Genomic DNA, 24,877 nt, shown 5'->3' with positions numbered 1-24,877 from the left:
GTGTACCTGGCATTGTGTATTGCGCACATATGCCATGACTTTCAAGGAATTTTGCAAATGGACCTGGACACTGGCCTGACTCATTATATTTACCATAATATTCACCACCTCTATCAGACCTTATGATTTTCACCTTTTTATCTAATTGCCTCTCAACTTCCTTTACAAACGTCTCAAGGACATTCACAGATTGAGATTTTTCATGAAGCAAATAGACATAACCATAACGGGAAAAATCGTCAATGAAAGTGATGAAATACTTTTCTCCATTAAAGGCTGGAGTGTCCATAGGTCCGCAAATATCAGTGTGTATTATTTCAAGAAGCTGGCTGCTTCTAGTGGCTCCTTTCTTATTATGTTTGGTTTGTTTACCTTTAATACAATCCACACATAATTCTAGATCACTAAAGTCCAAATTTGACAAAATTTCATTACTTACTAATCTCATCATTCTTTCTTTGGATATATGACCTAGTCTTTTATGCCACAAGAAAGCAAAATTTTCATTCAACCTGCTACGTTTACATCCAACATTATTTACTACATTCAACAAGGAATTCGCATAAGTGTCATTCAGTTTCAATTTATATAAACCATCAATTAGAATACCAGAACCAACATTATCAGTATTCTTATATAAATCAAAACAACCAGATCCAATCATACATCTAAAACCAGAAATATCCAATTTACTTGCGGAAATAAGGTTTCTAGATAATGAAGGCACATAAAGGGTACTGTATAAGTCTAATACATATCCACTTTCTAGAATTAGACGATAAGTCCCCATGCCTTCAATTGAAGATTTCATTCTGTTTCCCATAAAGAGAAAACGATCTTCATTTGGATTTATGGTTCGGATCGTAAGAAATCCCTGCATATTGTTGGAAACATGAGTTGTAGCACCAGTATCAAGCCACCATGTATTAATAGGAACTTCAACTAAATTTGATTCAAAACATACGAAAGATAGATCACCTTGCAAATCAAAAATGAAATAACTATAAGCTCATAACTAACGCGATTCAGATATAGACATAATAGTATAATATAGCACTCCTTTGGGTAGATACTATCTTATACTTAACATAATTAAATACCAAAACATAAGTAGGTAATAAATATATTCAATTAAATAGAACTGACATCTTTGGATGATCAATATTTATTTAATCAAAATATCTATCAAACCTCATCATGTCAACTAGTTGTAGAACAAGACTTTCCTTTGGGTAAGTTCTCAGGTTCTATCATTAGTGACGCCAGTTCTTAATTGGTATTATTATAACTGGCAATTTCTATCAATAATCATTATGTCACTTATGCACTAAATGATTATTCTGATTTTGACCACTTTGGTGATTAACAAAATCATAAATCTCATGTGCATAAAATATAACACATACCTTATGCAAAACAATCAGTCATAGAGCAATTACTTTTATGCCTAAAATTTCAAACAATTATTTTGGATTTCCATTACTGGAAAGGCATACGAATGCGTCATTCAAACAACAGATTGGACTTTCATTACCGGATCGGGATTCTTTATGCCGGAATCACATGAACGGTTCATTCAAACAACAGATTGGACATGCATTTCCGAAAAGGCATTCTTTATTTCGGTTTCATCAATTTAATTCAATACGAACTGTTCAAGTCTTTATTTTACGGCCTGGTGGAATGCGTGGACGTTTCAAATTCCTCTTGTCGGTGTTTAAGATTAAAGGTTTCGAAATCGGTACATGCTTGCCATTTATTTAAACAATGTTCGGACTCATTCAAACAATTCGATTGAATGGAGAATTCGTTCTGTTATCATCATAAAAAATAAAAAGGCTTGGCGTCCAAGTTAGTTTGACTGCTGACTGTGGCAGTTTCTTGAAAAACGAAACTCTTAAATTCTTACCCGACAAAGAAACATTATACCCCATGCCTAGTCCAGTCCACAGACTCTCAGTGAGGTCCGACAATATGAATCGTTCATTCTTATCTTAAACAAATTGTTGGAGGTTCTAATCAAAGAGAATCATGAACTTGTCTGGCTGTCATAAGAATCCTATTATTTCCACCATGTTAACAAAGCGTATTGAATACGGTATGACAAAGTCCACTGGCAAAGCCATTTTCGGCCTCTGATTCGTGGAAAAGAAAAAGCAGAGAAATTGGGTAGACTGAGAAGTGATGGCGAGTGATCACGAGATATACATATCTCTCTTAAACATCACCGTCTCTTCCTCTTTATCACACCAACTGGTCACGCAAACCATAATATAACAACTCAGCGCGCAAACTGCCAAATTCTTGATGAATTTGTAGTCGTATGGAAACAAAAAGAAGATCAAACATGGACTGTGAGGGGAGGCCATGTTGTGGGCTTGATTGTGTTTTTCACACAGGGTTTATTTTTTAGTTATAGCGGAGGGTTTTGATTAACATCATGAGTAAAGCACAGAACAGATCAATTGCAATCATAGGAAATATTCAGTTATTGATTGTGGCTCTGATACCAAATGTAAAAATTCCAATTAACAGCCCAAGATTATCAATACCAAATATTTCACATTCAGAACTTAATATGTTGTTTAAGATGACATACCTTGACTAACAGCGGAAGATGTAATGGCTGCCATCTACTTTATTTCGACTCCTGACTGTTCCTCTTCTTCAAAATTCGGTTTCTCTCCTCTTGCCCTCACTTCCTTTATGTGCTTCTTGATGGAGAAGAATGCAACTCTTGTGTGGGAGAGAGAGGACCCAATCCTTTATATATTATTTAACTCTAATCTGGTACGTCCATCATATACCAATTCAACGCTTAAGATCTAATGCTTTAGATTAGAAACTGCTTTAGTGCTTTAATGCTTTAATGCTTTTAACGCTTTAATGCTTTAATCGGGTCACATTAAGATTTAGAAACTGCAGATTTCTAACATCTCAAGCTGACAATGGAGTGCAAAAGCATGCTACCTCTGTTCATCCTTTTGGCAGGGTTATTTCTTCCAAGGTTTACACATGGCAATCATTTTTTTTGGTTCAATTTTGTTTCCATTTCAAAGGTTTTCAGTCACGGATATGGATGTGCTATCCTTATTTTCCCGCATGTGGTTTTCCACCTCCAGGAAATTGTTCTACAACACAACACAACAAAGCAGGAGCTAAACTACCCTTACATGTTACTTTCCCTTTTCAACAAGGGTTTTAACCTAAACTCGTCCTGTTTTCTTTCCTTTATGACTTTTCAAATTAAGAATTATTTGGAACTATTATATATAATTTGATACTTCTATGTGCAGGTTTCCCATGGAAAATCCAGTATGAAAAATTGCTAATAGAGTCTTCCCCTTGTCGCTTAGGTCTCGGCTCTATAATCCAGGTGCTAGAAGAATCTTACTGCCCTTTTCAATTTATATTTCAGGTCTACTAAGGATGTTGGAGCCCAACTCCATTATGATAGTTTTTTGGAAGTTATATTTATGAATTCCTATGTTTGTTTTCAAGAATGAAACCCTTAGGGTTTCATCCCACTGTTATAAACATTAGTTAAAAGGGGATTACGGCCTACCCTAGGCCTTTGTATATGATTATAATTTATGAAGTGAATGGAAAGAGAACGAAACAACTTTTCTATATTTAAACAGCGAGCTATGGTATACGTATGGAACTCAGACTGTATACCGATAGTTATTTCAATACTTGTATAAATTGCAAATGTTTTTAGGCTTTTCATACCTTGTTAGTAAAATACAAAAGTCTATATCTCTTTTTTTGTGAAAGAAACAAACTATTCTTTCCTACAGGCACAAGTTATTCATCTGAGTTTGTTATTCGATTATCTTCCAGTGGGTGTTTTTTTCAAAGCAAGAACGATAATGTATTTTTTTTGTACTCCGAAAATTTTCCTATACAAGGAGTTAGTGTAATTTCTTCTTTTTGTATGAAATGGTTCAATAAGTTATATTTTATACAAAGACTGTGCATGCATATTTTATTTTAAGAGTTTTGCACAGAAACTATTTGCTGCCAACCCCAAGGCCTAGGGACTGTGCTAAGAAGTTGGGCTTTTTCATTAGCCTACCTTCCTAGAAGAATCGGGTTATACAAAATGAAAATTTTAATGAAAATACCTAATACCTCCCCAAACTTATTGTACTCGAGTGTAACCGGATTCCCTCTACACAATACCTACTAACTGAGGGTATGTAGTTATGTTTCTCCATCCTACTTTCTTTTGTCCCATAAAATTCTCTCCACCTTTTGATCTAGATAGCTTGAACACCTCCCATGTGTTGGAATCATGATTTCCGTTACACCAAAACTTGCAGATGTTAGTAAACAGACACATCGTTAGAGTTAAGCACATACCACGAAACACAGGGGAGCACCTGCAAGTGTTAGTAAACAAACACATCACTAGGAGAGCGTTGAATCGCTAGAGTTAAGCACATGCCACGAAACACATAGTGAGTGTTGAATTATCCTTCTACACCGCCATTAATGGGGAGCGTTGGATTATCCAATTCCCAACAATCTCCTCCCAAAGCGAGCCAAGTGTGTTTCAAACTCGAGCCCTTTAGCTCTGATACCACTTGTTGGAGTCACAATTGCCGTTACACTAAAACCCGCAACTGTTAGTAAACAGACACATTACTAGAGTTAAGCACATGCGACAAAACACACGGGAGGTTGAATTATCCTTCTACACTGCTATTAACAAGGAGCGTTGGATTATCCAATTCCCAACACCATGAAGGCCACAAGTATTCTGACGAAAAACATACATCTCAAAATACAAATTTGGTTGCTCATTTTAACAGTGAGGGTTAAAGTTTGGCTTCTCGAATAAATGTGTAACGTTCATGATGTGGCCACCTTACGCTGGCAATATAGGCCACACGTCGGTTGATATAACACTCCCTCCACAACGACGGGTAAACTAATTGTCGTCCTAACCTTAAACCTTTTGGATTTTCTCATGTGAAGAGATATAGAGGGATGTGTTTTCCGGTTGTTATGGATTTTTTTTCACGCGAAGAGATTTTTTTTCTATTAATAGAATCCCACGTTGTTTTCTACTTAAGGAAAAAAAATGGATTTTTTCATCTGGAGATATGGAGGCATGTATTTTCTTCCGGAAGTGTTTTCTGAAAGGTAATTTTTTTTCCTAGGAAATGTTGTTAAGTAATTAATAATAGGTTTATGAATGTTTATCATTTAATTAATATGATTATTTAAATTTATGAACAATATTACCATTTAATTAATATGGCTAATTTAATTTTATGAATAATATTTTTTATATGTGTAATTTTTTTTCCAAATAACTGTAATATTCATTTAAATTAATAATTTTAAGTTTTATGAAAAATAAAATATATTGTTAATATCAATTTTCAATTATATTTTTTTATTTTGTAAATTAAAATTAATTTATTTTGTATTATATATTTAATTATTTATATATTAAATTGACATTTTTGTTTATTATATGTAAATATATGTGTTTATAATCAAAATTTTAATTTTACTATCAATAATTAATAGGTGGATGGTAAGAATTTAAAATTTATGAAATATTTTTAGTAATAGTGAGGATCAAAGGTGGCTAATGACTTATTGTGTTTTTAGTGCATGTTATTAATAAACCATAGTATTGACCATTGAACTGTTACAAAGCAGATTAAGAATCTCTATAATAAAATATGGGTAAATATCCATAATTAAGAATTTTGTTATATATATAGACACACACTTAACTCATATTTTAATTTTAATTTTAAATTTTAAATTTTTATTTTTAATATTAACAATGTAAAATATATTATAATATAGATATTTTTATGTTTATCATAAATTAATAACACATTTTACCAATTATTTAATTTATATAATTACACTAATTTAAATTATTTATAAATAATATTACAGGATTCATTTTATTTATTTTAAATTTAAAAATAGTACATATAAATAATTAAAATTCTAAACATGTATCCATATAAAAACATAGATAAAACCACCATCCTTTTGTAACTTAAAAATCTATATAATTCCAAAAGATTATATTAAAGATACAATGGTACTCTAAGTGATTTTGTACATAAAACCCAAATAGTGAAAATAAAGATTTTGAAAGAGTTTAAAGTTATAATGAAGTTGAATTGGGTCTTTAATGCAACTTAAAAATCTATATAATTCCAAAAGATTATATTTAAAGATGCAATTGTACTCTATATGATTTTGTACATAAACCCAAATAGTGAAAATAAAGATTTTGAAAGAGTTTCAAGTTATAATGAAGTTGAATTTGGTCTTTAATGCAGAAGAGCTATTCTTTTCAAAATATAATAATAATTTTTAATATTTTTAAAATATTAATTTTTTTTAATAAGTATGTTTATTTTAGAATAAATTTTCTAAATTTTTAATTTAATTTTTAACAAATATTAAGTGGATGATAGATTCAATGTTTATGGAACATGTTAGAATATTCGTAATAATATTTATACAATAACCCTTAGATACAGGTGCTCCCACCTACCCAGCGACTTGCATGAGCTCGACTTGAATCACCTTCTGTTTGGAAACTACTCTCTGTGGCTCATTCACACAAGAATTTTCTCTCCTTTATTTCTAGTCATTCATGGCGTCCTCACATGATTAGACTCAATGCTCTCCTCGCCACCACCCTGTGTGCATTTATGCTGCACGCCATGCGATTGTTCTGGGGTGTTCTTCCTCTTCCTTTGGTCTTTTCTCTCCATGCCTAGTTTTGTATGCACACCTATTTTTCTCCCTTGGCCTCTGCTACCCTACAAACTACATTTTCTTCCCATTCACTCCCATGATTCGAGAACGCGGTTGATCTCACCATGGTGGTCGTGGACAGGGGCGAGGTCACCCGCATGTTGTCCCTATAGTGGAAGAAGACGTGGCCGTTTTCAACAATGTCATCCCTGCACAGATTCAAAGACAGGTAACCGATCTAGAAGCCAAGGAGGTTCGATAGGGGAAGAATATTCTTTGGGCATCCACAATCTCCTTGCCCACCACCTCCTCACTTAGGAACAAGAATGCTTCAGTGCTCCTCACGAGTGATTTTATTGATGTTTACATGTTGTAAATTATACATTATCTTTTAATTGTCATCTTTCTTAGTAAGCTTATGAAGGCTCAGTGTAATATACAAATAAGACAAGATTTTTTTCTTATGAAATGATCTATTCTAAGTGCATAAGGGTTGGTTGTTTCATTCAAAGAATCCTACTTTTTATTTTTAGTCTTAGTGGCTCTTCAATTACTTAACATTCCTTAGAGGGTAAGCTTAATATAGTCCCATTCTAAAAATATTATGAATTAATTTTATTATCAATTTCGTAGTAGTTAATATTTTGTTACTCTTTTTAAATGAAACTATCACCAATCCTCTAAACAAACCAAAATTTCCTCACTAACACTTTTACTAACTCATATATGAAATAAATATCATAAACCAAAAAAAATAACAAAGTGTGTTGTGAAATTTCATGAAATCATATATATATATATATATATATATATATATATATATATATAAAATTGAAACACCACACCACTATATTTGTAAAGAAAAAAAAAAGTGTGTTATTGGTTCTTTTTTAAACTATTATTTGTAAAGTAAATAGAAAAGTGTGTTATTGGTTCTTTTTTAAACTATTGAAATGGTCACCATGTAATTGGAACAACTATGTGAATATGACAAACCAACTTAGTGAAGAAATCAAACTAACTAGCCAAGTAAAACAAACACAGAGGATATGGCATGTCACTGTGCCTTCAGTGGGCCCACCTCAAGGCTCGGTCAATGCCTTAGCTCTTTAGTAGTGAGTTATCTTTAGTAGTGTTAACTCAACCATTCATTTTCGACTGAGGAGAATCTACAAGAATATTCATGACTTTATCTGCAACTATACTATCTAAACATTAAGTTCATTGTTTCGAAAAGTAGACATGATGCATATATTTCTCACAAAATAATTCATGTATTATTCACCAAATCACACAATTACATCAAGTATATAAAGTTTTTATGAGATTCAATAATTTCTAAATTAAGAGATGTATTGTTGAGAAAATATTTCAACAACCAAACCAATTAACAAACCAAATCTTTCCTATTTACTAATGTAAATGTTATTTCAATTTTTCCCCCTTAACGCTTACATTATTACATAAATCAAAAACTACAATATAGATAATATATATCGCAACAACATAACTGATGTCTATTTGACTAGTCTTCGTTAACACTCACACTTGTCACTTGGCCTCGTTGACAAACTTTGCAAGATCAACAATATTTACAACTCGTCTCATTGAGGCTCTCATGATAAAAGTTGTCAAGTAATGAATCATCCTAGGGACCAACCACCATGTGTCAAATATTTTGTTTTTGATTATCTATCAATTGCTAGAAGGGTGGTCTAGATACTAAATATGTTTGAAAGTTGATCAAACCACTTGACCTATCTCACACACATAACATATAGCAAACTTACCTAATTAAATTAACAAAATTAAATTAGCAATATGTTCTCACGACACTAAAAAAACTTCAAGAACTATTAATTTAATTATATTCCTTTGATCATAAACTGGTTATGCACTTTTTTCAAAACAACCAAAATATACAAATAACTGACTGATGGCTACTTTAAATTTTAAAAAATATAAAATACTCAATATTGAACTCATCATCACTATCGCTTGCTATCCTTGGACCCAAATTCTGGCATTTGTTAGAGTCGTGAATTCTAACCAAAAAGAACTTCATATTGAGGTTGCACATCTCAATGTGTTTATGTTTTTGGACTCTAAGACACTTCATTAAGTCAGTGCGGCTTCAAGTTTTAGTTCCAATAAGCACAGTACATTATCCCCCTCACAATAAAATCATTTGTAATAAAACAGTTTAAAAGGTAGAGAACAACTTTGATATGTAAGTAATTATTGAGACTGTACATACCCTTCTTTCTCCTCCATCAACGAAAACCCATGCCCATCATAATCACTAGGCTTCACCTCCAGCTTCTCTGCAAGCACAATCCATAGTCTTTTCCCTCATTTCTCACATTGATGACCCAGTTCTCATTTTCTTCGACGCACGCCCATATCTACTAATTCAGCTTTTCCTCTTTCAAATACCATTGATATGATATCTACAATATCTTCTTCCATCCAATATTTTCGTCTATTTCTGCATTTGGACTCGAGACTAGACTAATCAGCATAATTGGATGCAGGATTTGCTATTATGTAGTGATTTCCGGATCCGAAGCATCTGTAAGCCCTTCCCATGTGACAGAATTCCCCAAGAATTTGAACCGTGTGCCCTCGTTCTTACAGATTGCAGCATAAACTATGATAGACGCGAGGAGATTCATGGAAAATAATAGTTGAAATCCAAAGCAATTCTTTTCCTACTTTGCAATTATGCCCCTACTTTGGAACAAAGTGGTGGTCCTCGACGTCGTCACTTGCTATAGATTGGTGATTTCAGCACAAAGTAGATGGGGTCCAATATGTTTGATTTCCCAGAGCCGTTCAACCCCGTTATGGCATTGAAAAATTGATCGAAATTCGGCACCAACATTCTCGTGGCATAGGATTTGAAACCCTCTGATAAATGAAAACACTGACCAATAACACTAACCAATAGCTTGTTAGCAGGAGGGAACAAAGAGAACTCATTCTGAGTTAATACCAAAATATGCATTTGCAATTAGACTCCATGTTCATGACGTCAGTCTGTCGGGGACCATCAGAAATCTCCACAAGAACACAGATCTACACAAAAATAAAATGTATTCACACAACACAATCTCTTACCCTAATCTATTTACAGAGGATTATTCTTCATATCTCTTCCATATTCCTGAGCCATCTATCGAGGGAATCAAGCCCATACAGGCTTTAATATTATAAAGGAATTTTGAAAAACAGATAATTGTAAAAAAAAATCACAAAACAACTACATGAAATATATAAAATATTTACGAGATTTAACCATTTTTAAACTAATAAATTGATTGATTAACGAACTAAATTTTACGTAAGCATTATTTCCAAATCTTTTATGGTGCAAAGAGAAAAAAATTGCTTTCGACATTTTATATTTATACCCAAAAACCTTACCAAAGCGAATCAACGATCAAATCATCATGCAACGCGTCAACGATTATATAGTCTCGGATGATCAAAGAATTGAAGAATTCTATGATCACACACAACACTTGGATTGGATTCATTATACAGAGAAATCAAGCCCACAGTCGTTGAGTTTGCTAGTGTTGGAATCCGAACACTAAACTGAGAAAAGGATGGAGACCATAGATAGATCCCATAAGAAACAAGAAACAATTAATGTATCTTATTTTATTTGATTATTGGCGTTTTGGGTACTTCCATGTCATTGTATTTCAAATATCTAAGTATCCTTCTGTTTGTAACAGAAGTGGTGGTGGAATGGACTGACGTTAGTGTTTAATTGTTGATGTTGACATTTAGTTATCACTATTGGAATCTTTGAAAACGCTCAAGGATGTCAACTAATTCAACACAACTGCAAATACAATTCACAGTCTATCATGAAAGATATCCTACAATTTATTTTAAGATATCAGAATCAAAATTAGGTGGTGTTTAGTAGTGTCAGATCAGGAGTAACTTTAGACTTGGCAGAAAAACTGATTCGTTTATTTCATTAGGTAGCTATTGTTATATACATGAATGTGACTGATCAATTCATCTTCTTGATGAATGTTCACATTCCAAATTCACCCAATCGCAGAGGATTAGGTGTCAACATTTCCCCCCTTAATCTGAAGGGATGTTGGTAAGTCCAAGCATCGTTCTGAATCTTTCAAGCTTTTCTCTTCCAAGCGCTTTGGTGAAGATGTCTCCAATTTGCTCATTTGTGGAACAATGACGGAGTTGGATTGTTTTGGCCTCAACATGATATCGGATCAGATGATATTTAGTATTGATGTGCTTTGTACGATCATGGAACTTTGGGTTCTTGGCCAACTTTATTGCAGAGGTGTTGTCAATCATGAGTGGAGTTGATTGTACTTGTTTTACCTGCAAATCTTCAAGAATTTTCCTGAGCCACACAATTTCTTTCGTTGCTTCAGCTGCTGCCACGTATTCTGCTTCTGTTGTGGAATCTGCTGGAACTGATTGTTTGCGTGATCTCCAAGAGACAGCTCCTGATCCAAGACTCATAGCATATCCTGAAGTAGATACTCTAGTTTCTTTCTCTCCATCGAAGTCTGAATCAGAGTATCCAATCAAGCTGAAGTCGTCCACCTGTGTATACCTGATTCCAAGGTCTTGAGTTCCCTTCAAGTACCTTAGAACTCTTTTTGCAGCAGACCAATGTCCCTCACAAGGCTTTTGCATGAACCTTGAGAGGATTCCAACAGTAAATGAAATGTTTGGTCTGGTAGTAGTGAGGTAGATGAGACTTCCTACAAGTTGTCTATACTTTGTTGCATCCTCAAATTCTTTTCCTTCAATAGATGTGAGCTTTAAGTTTTGTTCCATTGGAGTGAAAAAAGGATTGCACTCTGTCATGCCAAATTTGTTTAACAAATCTCCAATGTATTTCTTTTGAGAAAGAAATATGGATTTTGGATGTTGGGTTACTTCAATGCCAAGATAGTAATGAACATAGCCCAAATCAGTCATTTCAAAACTTTTTCCTAATTCTTTCTTTATGGATGCAATATAGCTTTCATTGTTCCCTGTCATTAAAAGATCATCTACATATACCACAAGATATACAATTGTTTTGCCAACTTTCTTGATAAATAAAGTTGCATCATCAAGATCAAAATGATTGAAGTTGAGTTTCAGAAGATGCTCAGTTAGTTTTTCATACCAGGCTCGTGGTGCTTGTTTGAGGCCATACAAGGACTTCACAAGTTTGCATACTTTATGTTCATGTCCTTTCACAGCAAATCCTTCAGGCTGGGACATAAAAACATTCTCTTTTAGATCTCCATTCAAGAATGCAGTTTTTACATCCATTTGATGGACTTTCCAACCATTTTGAGCAGCTAGTGCAAAGAGTGTCCGGATGGTGGCCCATTTTGCTGTGGGGGAAAAAGTTTCTTCATAATCGACCCCTTCCTTCTGTGCAAAGCCTTTTGCCACAAGCTTAGCTTTGTGCTTATCAAGTGAGCCATCAGCTTTGTATTTGTTCTTGTAGACCCACTTGCAGCCAATTGGTTTGGTTCCAAATGGAGGATCAACCAGCTTCCAAGTGCCATTCTTTATGAGGGCATCATACTCCTTTTTCATCGCTTCTTTCCATTCATCATGAGAAGCAGCTTCTTTGAAGGAAGTTGGTTCAAAATTTGTAGACAAGTTCAATTTACAATCATAAGTAACATCCATATCAACAGGTGAATTAGAGTCATCTACATCACCTCCATTTTGTCGGTTTGAATTTCTGGTTCCTGTTTTTCCATTTTCATCAGGATGAACACTTTCAAGTGTCTTTGTGAGCCACTTTGGGGGACCTTTTTGAGATGGTCCAGGCTGCTCTGTTGATTGAGTTGGGACTGAATCAAGATTGAGTCTCCCAATTCTATCAATTACATCACTTAAAGCATCATCCGTTGTTAGAGTTTCATGCAGGGGAGATTGTTCTTCAGAAGAAGATTCCACATGTTGATCTAGTATAGGAATCCCCCCTTCAAGATGTGGAATCTGATTATCAAATTCTTGAAATGATTTTGTTTTTGCGAATCTATCCAAGCAATCAAGTTGCCGGTCAACAACATTGTCAGATTTGGATGATTCCAGAAAAATGACATCTCTAGATACAATAAACTTTTTATTTACTTCATCATAGAGGCGGTATGCTTTAGAGGTGTTTGAATACCCCAGAAAGATACACTTACGACTTCTAGCACCAAGTTTGTTTCTATGTACCTTTGGTATCAAAGCATAACAGGTGGAACCAAAGATCCTGAGATGTTTTACCGAAGGAACATGTCCATACCACAATTCATAAGGAGTCTTGTTTCTTATAGCATTAGATGGACATCTATTCTTTATATATACAGCACATAGAACAGCATCAGCCCAAAACATTATCTTTACATTTTTGAAAAAGAGCATGGATCGTACCATATTCAAGATTGTTCTATTCATTCTTTTAGCTACACCATTCTGTTGGGGATTATAAGGCACAATTGTTTGAGGTTTAATTCCATGTTGGCGAAGATAGTGTTCAAATTCATTTGATGTATATTCTTTTTCATTATCAGTGCGAAACAGGCATTGGACCACATAAATCTGAATGAATAAGTTCAAGTTTCCTATGTGCTCTTGAATGTGGGTCATGAAAAGACTGTTTGCTATGCTTTCCTAGAATGCAAGCATCACATTGCTTATGTTTCCTAGGAATTGTAGGCAAACCAGCAACACCATTTTTCTTCAATAAGCGGAGACTCTCATAGTTTAAATGTCCAAATCTAGCATGCCATAATAAACTTGATGGAAGTGTACCTTCTTCATGATGAGAAATATATGAGAAATGTTGTGCATGAGCAGAGGTTCCTTGTAGTTTGAGAAGCCTTTCTTCTTCTATTCCCCTCATGACAAGTGAGTGGTCAGATGCTTTTCTTACCTCAAGCTTGCCATCAAACATATGAATGGAGTGACCTTGCTGGTGGATGTGGACCAAGGACAACAAGTTTCTCTTGAGCTGTGGGAGATATAGAACATGATCCAGAAGAAAGTCTGGAAGACCAGGCAGTTTAAGCCTGATTGTGCCAAGCCCTGATGGCTTGATTTTTGATTGATCTGCAAAGTATACTGCTCCATCAACATTGTCAGTGAAATCTTAAAAAAAATCTTTCCTATGAGTCATATGACAGGTTGCTCCTGAATCAAGCAACCAATCATTTTTCGAAGAAGCAAGTGAAGCATTAAACAAATCTTCATTTACTCCAATGTTACATTGTGCCTCAATATAGTGAGCGGATTCAGGTGCTTTACCTTTGTCTATATCATCAGTTTTACCTTTCTGCTAGTTTCTTTTCTGCTCAATTTTGTCCCATGGTAGCTTGTATGTAGAAGCATCATGTGATCCATTTCGTTTGTAGCGAATGCAATGCAGATCTGCTTTTTCTGCTTGAGAATGTCTGCCCCCCTGCCTCTGAAGTATCTTCCTCTTCCTCTTCGTCCACCTCTTCCTCTTGTAGAATCTTGAGCAGGATGTTTTTCTTTATGAGCAAGGCAAACAGTCTCTTCAGAAGATTCAGGGACTGTCTTCTTTCCAAGGGCTTTCTCTCTTTCAACAAACTTTTTCACAAGAGAGTCAAAGGTTATATCTTTAAGATTTCCATTTGCTTGTAAAGACTCAGGATAATTGGAGTAGGTAGGATAGAGTGCCTTGAGAAAAGCAATAAGAGGGATATCCAGCTCAACCTTAGTGGATTTAATATCATGCATTATAGACTTTACTTCAGATGCAAGAGCAAGAGGATCATTAATTTTCAGTTCAAGAGTGAAGAGTTTAATCATGAGCTGAACAACTTCAAGTGCAGAATGTGAGTCATAGAGTTCTTTCAACTTTTGTAAAGCTTCAAAGGTAGTTGAATATGATGAAATATGGCGACTTACTTCTTCATTTACAGATGTTGCGATTAATGCATAGGCTTTGCTGTTCTTGTTTTCCCAAATGACGAGCTCTTTGTCTGATGTAGGCTGCACTGGGTCATTTTCTCCTTCTCCGACACAGACTCCTTTCCACAACTCATTGAAGATGAGGGTGTGTTTTATCATCCGGGACCATTCAGGATAGTTCTCCTTGCCAGTGAGAACTATTCCTACCATAGAGATGATTGAATGCATTCTGTGAAAAAAAATAACTTCTGCTAATAGAATAATACTTCTAATGGAAAAAAGAATGTGCTTTTGTGGAGAAAAAAAACTTTTGCTGCTAAAAGAATGATTCTGATTCTGCTACGCCATTTATATATTATTGACTATTGAAACGAATGCTGATAACATGCTACCACTGTAACATATATCACCATATATATATCACCACATAAACAATTTGATTGCTATCACCCTACCATATATCACAGCATATATATATCACATAAAAATTGAGCGCTTGTGTTAAACGCTACTACTGTAACATATATCACCGCATATATATATCAGATAAAAATTGAGCGCTTGTGTTAAACGCTGCCCAATTCAGATGAAGTTGCAAAAATGGCAATGGATAAGGGCACTCTACAACATGTGAAAATCGTTCACAGAGGCGGCATTAATCTGCAGGGAGTTCTTCACATGTACTCCGGCAATGGCGATGCATGTTACGCCGAAAAATCCGACAGACAGAGGAATGTCTTCCACGTATTGTACCCTGTCTTTGAAGCAGCCCTTCAGAAGCTTGCATTTCCCAAGGAGGGTCCTCTCAGAACAATTTACACAACAATTACAGAACAATTTACGAATTTGTCTCCAGGCAAGAGAAAATTCATAGTACAAGTGGAATATCGTGGAGAAGATATACGTCCGACGCAAGTGAAATTGTTCGAATTAGACAAGAAGTACGAGGTTATTGAAGTTCTGGGATATGGCGGATTTGGAACTGTCTGCATGGCTCGGGACACTTCCAATAATGAGCGTGTTGCCGTCAAAAGGATCGATCTGAATGGCGGAAGGTACTACTTCATGGCGTTGCGCGAACTGCAAGTTCATCATGCGGTCACTCGGAAGAATATAGCATCTAGTAAGGATGGCGGGTAATACACCGGCCTAGCTCATGGGTCTGCCCAAACGTCCGCGGAACAGAATCACTGAGGCAGTACAGTGATAACAATGGCTTCCAGGTTACAATGGCTCTATCCCACTCTCAACACCATCTTTTCGAGTCCCCTCAAACAGCAGTCGCTTTCCCTTCAACCGCCACAACAGATCTTTGGCATCGAAAGCTCAGTGGACAGATGCGTTAATGGACAGAGCCCAGAGGTGCTGGAACGGTTTTGGATTCTGGGTGAATTCAGGGCAGCGCAGGTGTGGCAGAATGACAGAGGCGTTTGAGGACAGAGCTCAGGTCAGAACGACAGAGGACAACAACAGAAATGAAGGGAGTTACAACTATTTTAAGAACTGGCTCTGATACCATGTCAGACCAGGAGTAACTCCAGACTTGGCAGAAAAACTGATTCGTTTATTTCATTAGGTAGCTATTGTTATATACATGAATGTGACTGATCAGTTCATCTTCTTGATGATTGTTCACATTCCAAATTCACCCAATCGCAGAGGATTAGGTGTCAACAAGTAGGAAACCACAAATTAAAATACTATGGCCACTCTTTCTCCTCCTATTTTTTCTTTTTATCAAATTTTTCGTAGTTGAAAATTAGAGAAATTATAGTTTTATATAGCGTAGCTGAAAAAGTATAATTTTAAATTTGTTAAAATTTATATCAGTTAAATGTGTCAAATTTCAACAAAATAAATTTATTTTCATATTCAAAGATATGATTGAAACCTTAAACCATTATAATTTTATAAAAAAATTAAATTGGTTTTTAACTTTATAGATATGTTTATTTGGGAATAGAGTTTTCATAATTTTAATTTAATTACTAATAATTGTTTTATAGCTCTTTACCCTGGGAAGAGATATAATTTCATATCTTATTCTATTATATATACAAAAATAATAATATAATGATAATAAAAATAAAAATAAAAATGAAAATAAAAATATTATACTAACTTATGGTATTCATGTTGAATATAGCTTATTTGGAAAGACTCTTGAAAGGGGATCGACTAGTTAAATTCAACTTAATTCAGCCTACCAAATGCATAGAGTGATCAAATATTTTTCACTCTAAAAGAGGTTTGCACCTCAAGAGATTGAGTTGTCATTAGTGCCACTTTTGGAAGCTTTTCTTGTGGGATTTTTTGGTCTAATTTCTCTAAAATCCAGGAGGAATTTATTGAAATTACAAGTTTGATGGGTAACCCCTGCACAATCTAATTGCACTAGAGGTTTTTGAGAGTGTTGAATCCATATATAGAGTCAAAAAAACAGTTTAAATAATATAAATCAAGATTTCAATTTCTCTAAAATCCGAGACGAATTTATTGAAATCACAAGTTTGATGGGTAACTCCTGCACAATCTAACTACCCTAGAGGTTTTTGAGGGTGTTGAACCATATAATGAGTCAAAAAACCAATTTAAATAATACAAATCAAGATTCCAATTTCTCTAAAATCCTGGAGGAATTTATTGAAATCACAAGTTTGATGGGTAACTCCTGCACAATCTAACTGCCATAGAAGTTTCTGAGGGTGTTGAATCCATATATAGAGTCAAAAAACCAGTTTAAATAATACAAATGAAGATTTCAATTTCTCTAAAATCCTGAAGAAATTTATTGAAATCACAAGTTTGATGGGTAAATCTAACTGCCCTAGAGGTTTTTGAGGGTGTTGAATCCATATATAGAGTCAAAAAACTAGTTTGAGGTTTTTGAGGGTGATGAATCCATATATAGAGTAAAAAAACTAGTTTAAATAATACAAATCAAGATTTCACCTCAAATTTTCTGCGAGATTCGGGCACCGGAAAAATTCAAAAAGTTGCAATAAAGACAATTACACAAGAGATTTGTTCCATCTCCATGCTTGGTAGATCCCGAGTTAAGAGGGATTTAGCCTTTGGTTATTAAAATATTTTAAAATATTCCTAGTAATGTATACAAGTCAAATGTTGAGATTTATCAAAAGACTTATGTCTTTTTATCCCTTTTATTTATATCCATTATTTTTAAAAAAATATCATATGAACAACAAGTGTCTTATAAAACGAGTTATGGTTTTTTGGATATGTGGTATTGATAATCCATAGTATTTCCTCATTGTATTGTGAAGAAAGCTACTTATAAATAAAAAGTCTCCATACTCAATACTAATTTTTTTTTTAATATACATGTATGTCTAATTTGTATATTATTTTTATTATTATTATTATTAATTATTATTATTTTAAATAATATTATAATTTTTATGATTTTTCAAATTTTAATAATATAAAATATATAATAAGTTAAATTTTTTTTGGTATGTTTATTCAAATTTATTAACCATTTAATTTATATAAATATCCTAATTATATTTAAAACTAAGTCATAAACTATTATAATTTCACAACAATAATTCCATCAAATCTCAAAACTACCCCAATTTAGAAATTTTGGATTGCAGTGTTTTCTTGTTCCTTTTGAAGAGTCATAAGCACAACTTTTTCATATTCGGAAAAGTGATACAATATCACGCGGGATGAAGTAAAGATGTATCTTTGTAATAGAATATGCAATTTTCAGTTGCTTTTGTTTTACATTAAAAATTTACATGTTATTAAAGTTAGGAAAATATTATATGGAATTAAGCAAAGATGTACTTTGTAATAAAAAATATTTTTTAAGCTATTTTAATTTTACATTTAAGAAAATATCAAATTACCGCTGATGGGTGTAATGTTGGAAGGCGTGGGGTGGGGGGAAATGTGCCCACCACCCTTGTTGGAGTAATTGTGTATTGATGAGAAGAATACGTACTTCTTAGAGGAGATATGTAATAGCGGGGATGGGTGGCAGAGGGGTCGGTGTAGTGGTACCATAGGATTTGTTGGTGTTGACTTTCTAGCAAAGAGGGTGGAATTGGTGCATTGGTGTTCCAGGAGATCTCAGTAAAGAGAGAGGTATTGGAGTGGTCTGCAAGAGTGGAATTCTCACGAGCCATCACAATTTTGGTCCTTATCAAGAGTATCTTTGGTTTTTCATGGCCATGTGAGGAGACATCGACTTTCAACTGGAATTTCTTGCTAGTATGTTGGGTTGGTGATTCTTATGCGTTCTTCTGGCCTTGCCATAGTTAAATTTGAATGTTTTGGTGAGTGATTTTGGAAGCATAATTTTTCCAGGTTTAGTGTCTCAGTTATTGATTGTGGTTTACGTCTTAGGGATTGGAATTTTTGATGGGTCTGTGAATTTGGTTTGGCATTGAAAGTGGGGTATGTTTCTTCTCGTGGAAGTGGGTAGTCAGGTTTTAAGTCAAAGGGTGGTTTGGGTATCATTAATAGAGAAGCTCGTTGTTTATTGTGGACTGGGTTTGGTTAATGGTCTACGCAATTTTGGAAGAGGTAGTCTCTTGGTCGTGGGATATATTCTGGTGTTCTCAATGGTAACCCTAGATGGAAAATACCTTCTAGTGGAGGTTATACTATAGGTTTTTTATGTTATAAAATTGGAAAAAAATGTACAAAAAAACATGTGATAAAACAATCGTTTGTGATAATGGATGTTTTAGTGGAGATTATACCAAAACTTCATCACGACCAATTTTTTTTGGGTAGCTAGAGATTTTAGCGAATGTTTTTTTTTTGTTGTGTGTTTCATGGAACAAGTAGCATCGGTGTGCTACATATATAAAAGCATCGAGTTGCATACATAACTAACAACACTGAGATGCTGAATGCAAAGAACACTAGTCCCTGAAATGTATACCGTTCTGGTGCTTATATATCTAAAAATGCCCCAGGGCATTATTTTAAGGAACGACACCAAGGCATACAAAAAATAATTGAAGTCCTCATGCTTTTGTTTAAACTCGCAACGCTAATGCGTATTGTTTGTATAAATTCACTAGTGCATTAATGATATAAAAGGATTGGTGTACTTAATTTTAATAATGCACCAGGGCTAGAAATAATACTTTGTAGGATCGGGGTGTTAGTTCTATGAAAGCATCGGTGTTAAGAATTACAATGCACTCGGGCATTAATTGCAAGCAATATTGGTGCTTAAAGAACTAAATGCCCTGGTTTTGTCATCTCCTGAAAAGGCACTGGTCATGTAAAAAGATGTTGTCATGGTTCTTTTATATAGCATATTGCATCAGTACATTTTTATGTTATGGATGCACTAGCTTTTTGTATGAAATTTTCTCTTTTTTGGAAACATAGACCCGTGACAGTGCAATTATTGTAATTTTTTAAATTCATTTTTTATCGAAAAATTGACATATATGTTATAACAGTATTCATATAAATTAAAATTTGATTAGTGTATTTGCATATGATTTTTGGATTAATTTGTTATATTATTAGATTTTGTGTCTCTTCATTACAATATTTAATCATTCATATATTTAGTGAGTGGTATAACATTTCATAGCGAAAGTGTATAACACAATAGAATAAATTAAAATGTATTTTATTATATATCAATAAGAGGCTATTTGTCATACAAAATGAGATTGTTATTAGCAACCCTTTTTCTTTCGATTAGGACACTATGTCTATCACATTAAACAAAATGTCTGATTTTCATAGACAATTATTTAAAAAATACAAGAAGTTGCATTGATATCCAAATAGATCATCATTCTTCATTGTAATTGTTGTCAATGCTTGATCTACTTCCATGACTTGGGTTATTTGGATGAATTCTTTTTTGATTACATTGATTTTCTTCGTGTTCTTGATCTTTTTCCACCTGCAAAGATAAAAATAATGTGTAATGAGTGTATCTACATCGGTAAGAACAATGAAAATTGAAATAAATAATATTCATTAATGTAAATTAAATAGAAATGTATCATAGCAAGAAGTGACTGGTAAACTGTGCACATGGTTTCAAAACCAAGTCTCTAGCCTTATTGCAACAAGTTTTTCGCTGGCATAGTTCCGTACTTTGTTTCTTGCATGTTTTAAACCTCGTTATAAATCATAGATTTAATAGAAATAATTTTTTTGTTCTATTAATTATAAACTAACTCAGAGAAGTAAAAAAACATAGATACTTACAAATTCCATAGTTAATTTTTGATATGCCAACATATATTCACAACCCATATTTAACCCAATGCCAACTAATTCTTCTGATTGCTCTCCTTTGTATGTTAGCATATATTGAAGACATTCAAGGATGGTTGTTGTAAAAAATTTTAAAATATACAAAAATGAAACCTTGAGTTGTTATAAGGAAATATTAATAGTTACTCAGAAACTTTGATATGGACCCTTTTCTTCCTTTTTGTCCTATTTTATGTGCTGAATGAGTTCCATTTTGTTTTCTTTTCTGCAATAAATACTTGAAAATTAATATTTAATGCTAAATTATTTGTTTATATGTACAAATTCATTATGATTACATACATTTGAAGCACGTTGTTTTTGAGATGGATTCTTCTATGATACAATTATGTCCATTTCTTTGATCATCTCCTTGTACATGTTTTTGGACATTCCTATTAACATGTTTCGCACATCATCTCACCGATCATTTGGGATTTTCATGATCATCCTGAAAAAAGTAATAAATTGTTTTTATATAGAAATATGAAAACTAAATATAACAAAATTGATATTAATAAATGAATGGTTTGTAAAAATATATACATATAATTCTAGAAAATCATTTTAATTAGGAATATGAACTTTTGAATTATTCTTTTTTGTTATTGTATGATTTTTCTATTGCAAGTCTGACATGTCTCATTGACCATTTATTTGGAAATGCTTCTTGTAGTTTATATATAATTTGATTCTTAGAATCATTGGATTGTTTTTTGTATTGTGAGTGGAAAGTATGTCTATAAGTCCATTCCACTAAATCCCTCATAGTTTTGTAACCCCCCGCCCTCCCCCAACTTCATTAACCTCTAGCACCACTCTAGATGAGCTAATGATGACTTAATTGTCATTTACATTTTCTATAATTTTTCTTCTCTTAGAATGACAATGATATGTTATTTCGTTGTTGCTCCCTATAAAATATTAAATATATATGAATTAATAGAATGTTTGAACTATGTTATCTAGTATTCTTAAGTATATTATTAATAAGAATTCAAAAAAACATATTGAATAGTATTTGTCATGATAATTTTTAAGAAATTCGAGATCTGTCGCTCTTCTTGCAATCTTCATTCTAAATCATCCTTCTGCAATTTTTTTATCAAGCTTGTATAGTTTTTTGCACTTATATTAGAAATAATATTATCGACCTGCTTCATTTTGTGGATCTGCATGACACACACTAACCAATACATATAAGTTAAATTTGTTTATAGTTCAAACATATTAATTTTATATAGAATTTATAAATAACTTCCCTTCTCGGCTTTTTTCGATGTGTTATCATTTTGTTGATTAGTATTTTTGTTACTTGATACATTATCATACATTTTTTTATCAATATACAACCTGTACCATTCAATACAAAAGACATTATATATATGTTATGCATAAATCACATAATTTTCTACCAAAAGAAGCCCTGGTAACCGATGTGTTTATTGCATAAATGCACAATGTGTTTATTCCATTAGACATACCAGACGTTTAATTGTTTGGCACTGATAGCAAAAATTATTTTTTAAATTATGATGGTGTGATTTATAACAATAAACACACTGCAATGACTTAACAGTGCTATTTGGCAAAGGTGTGCTGGTGTGTTATATTACAGCAAGAGAAATGATGAAAAACTTGTATAGAACCAACAATGTTATAATATACCGGTTTGTTATATTACGTAGGGCACACTGCAAAACATATTCTTTTTTTTTAAACGGACATGACCGACAAGGTTTGGATCTAATTCAATAAGTGATCCCCCTACTTTACAACACATCAAGTGCAAGGATTTAGGACAGTGAAATGGATGAAGACAAAAGAGAAGGGGAACTTCTCGAAATGAATGGAAAGAGATGCATGATAAAGAGCAAGTGGCTTATCATTTGTCAAATTTATACATAGTAACTATTCACACTGAACTTCATATTAATGCATATTTGTATGTCATATATATATATATATATATATATATATATATATATATATATATATATATATATATATATGTTGGTTTGATTTCATCAGCAAATTTAGAAATTGAAGCCATCAACAAATTTATTCTTTACAATATGGAAGCAACGCAATTGTGGGTCACATTGTACGAACATAAGAGGATGAAATGGGATAGTGACAGGAAAGAATTAAAATGGTTGAATGGTAGAAACATGCCTTATCTTAATCATTTAAAAGAAAATACGCTAATGGAATACCCTAATAGTTGGGTTGTTGATCAAGTCAGAGAGAAACACAGTGCATTCGGTCATTACCTGCGTGCTGAAGAGGATGCGCTAAACAAAGGGATTGGGTGGAACAACACGTTAATTGTAATATATTTTTGTACATTTATAACTTCATACTGCACCTTTGAATTGTAATATATATTTTTTTAATTATGTTCAGGTTATTAAACACATGACAATGTGATTTTTTTGCTTTTTTATAATTGTATTTATTCCCATCTATGTGGGCATATAGACATCTTTTTTCATGGAGGATCTCAATGATAGATGCATGACACAATCTCTTTGGAGTGAAATTCGAGTTCGACCAATTTATTCATGCTAGCCACCATGATCAAAACCTATTACAAGGGACATTAGGTTACATTAGAAATATACAAAAGATCATTCAAGTGGAATTCTCTTCATTTGAATGTGTTATTTTTAGGTGCAAGTGGTGGGACACCTTTGATCAGAATATTGCAAACGAAGATTGTAACAACCCTGGTCAAAATTACATGTTATAAAGTTAATAAAGGAAAAATAATAACCAAGGCCATGGGTCACATATTCCAAGCTGAATGTTGGGAAAAACATCCTAGTGTGGGTGTTCATTTGGTTTATTATGGCTAAGGAAATTGACAAAGGATTTGGAAAGGCGTGATGCATTAATTTCCATTTTATTTATGAAAATAATGGAAATTAGGAAAAAAGGAAGGTGAAAGGTCATAGGTTGCATGTGAGGAGGAAAATGAAGAAAAATAATGGAAAATTGAAGAAAATAGAGGTCTCATTAAAAAAAAGGCTTACGATGATCAATTGATACAATTTTTTCGTTCAGTTTTGGAGCTCTCTCTATTCTCTCTCACACACTCTTGGAAACTTAGAGAATTCTTGGATGTAACAATGTTGGTGAAAATTTCATGTAATAAAAGTTAATAAAGAAAAAGTAGGACCACAGTTAAGAGACACTTATTCCAAACTGAATGATGGGTAAATATATTCTATTGGGCATCATTAGATGTGTGTTCTTGGCTAAGGAAAATTGGAAAGGCTAAGGCAAAGGCTTTGGAAAGGAAAAATGGAATTTTTGGCACATTTGTTTATGAAAATAACGGAAATTAGGAGAAAAGGAGGTCAAAGGTCACATGTTGCATATGAGGAGGAAATAGAAGGAAAATAATGGAAAATGAAGAAAATAGAGGCCTCATTAATAAAAAGGCTTCTAAGGATCAGTTGGTAACATTTTGTCATTTGAATTTTGGAGCTCTCTCATTATTATCTCTCTCTCTCTCTCTCTCAATCTTGGTCACTTAGAGTTCTCTTGGAGCCCTCTAGTTTTGGCTCAAGGAAGGAAAAGAAAGATCAGGCAGTTCAGCAGGCATACTTGTAGGTAACCCTTTGCATATGTGATTTCCTAGCTGGTTTGGACATTCATGGCTTTGCATGTTGGTGTACATTCTCTTGTTGTCAGTGACATGGTTTTTCCAGGTTATGATAGTGGTTTTCATTGAAACTTTGCCCTTTTCCAGATGTTATGGTATGTTGGGATGTTTATCTTGGTTTTGAGCTTTGGTTTACTAGATGGATTTCAAAATCTAGGGTGAAGGTGGTCTCAAGGTTCATTCCAGAAGGCCTTGGAATTCCTTGATTGGTTTTGGTGGTATACATCGCAAAGCCCAAGGGAGAAGTCTCGGTTTAGG

Source organism: Pinus tabuliformis, chromosome 6, assembly GCF_031772625.1.
Source record: "Pinus tabuliformis cultivar Carrire ecotype Pingquan chromosome 6, CPIR1, whole genome shotgun sequence".
Classification (NCBI taxonomy): Eukaryota; Viridiplantae; Streptophyta; class Pinopsida; order Pinales; family Pinaceae; genus Pinus; species Pinus tabuliformis.
Note: the sequence above shows the minus strand (reverse complement) of the source record.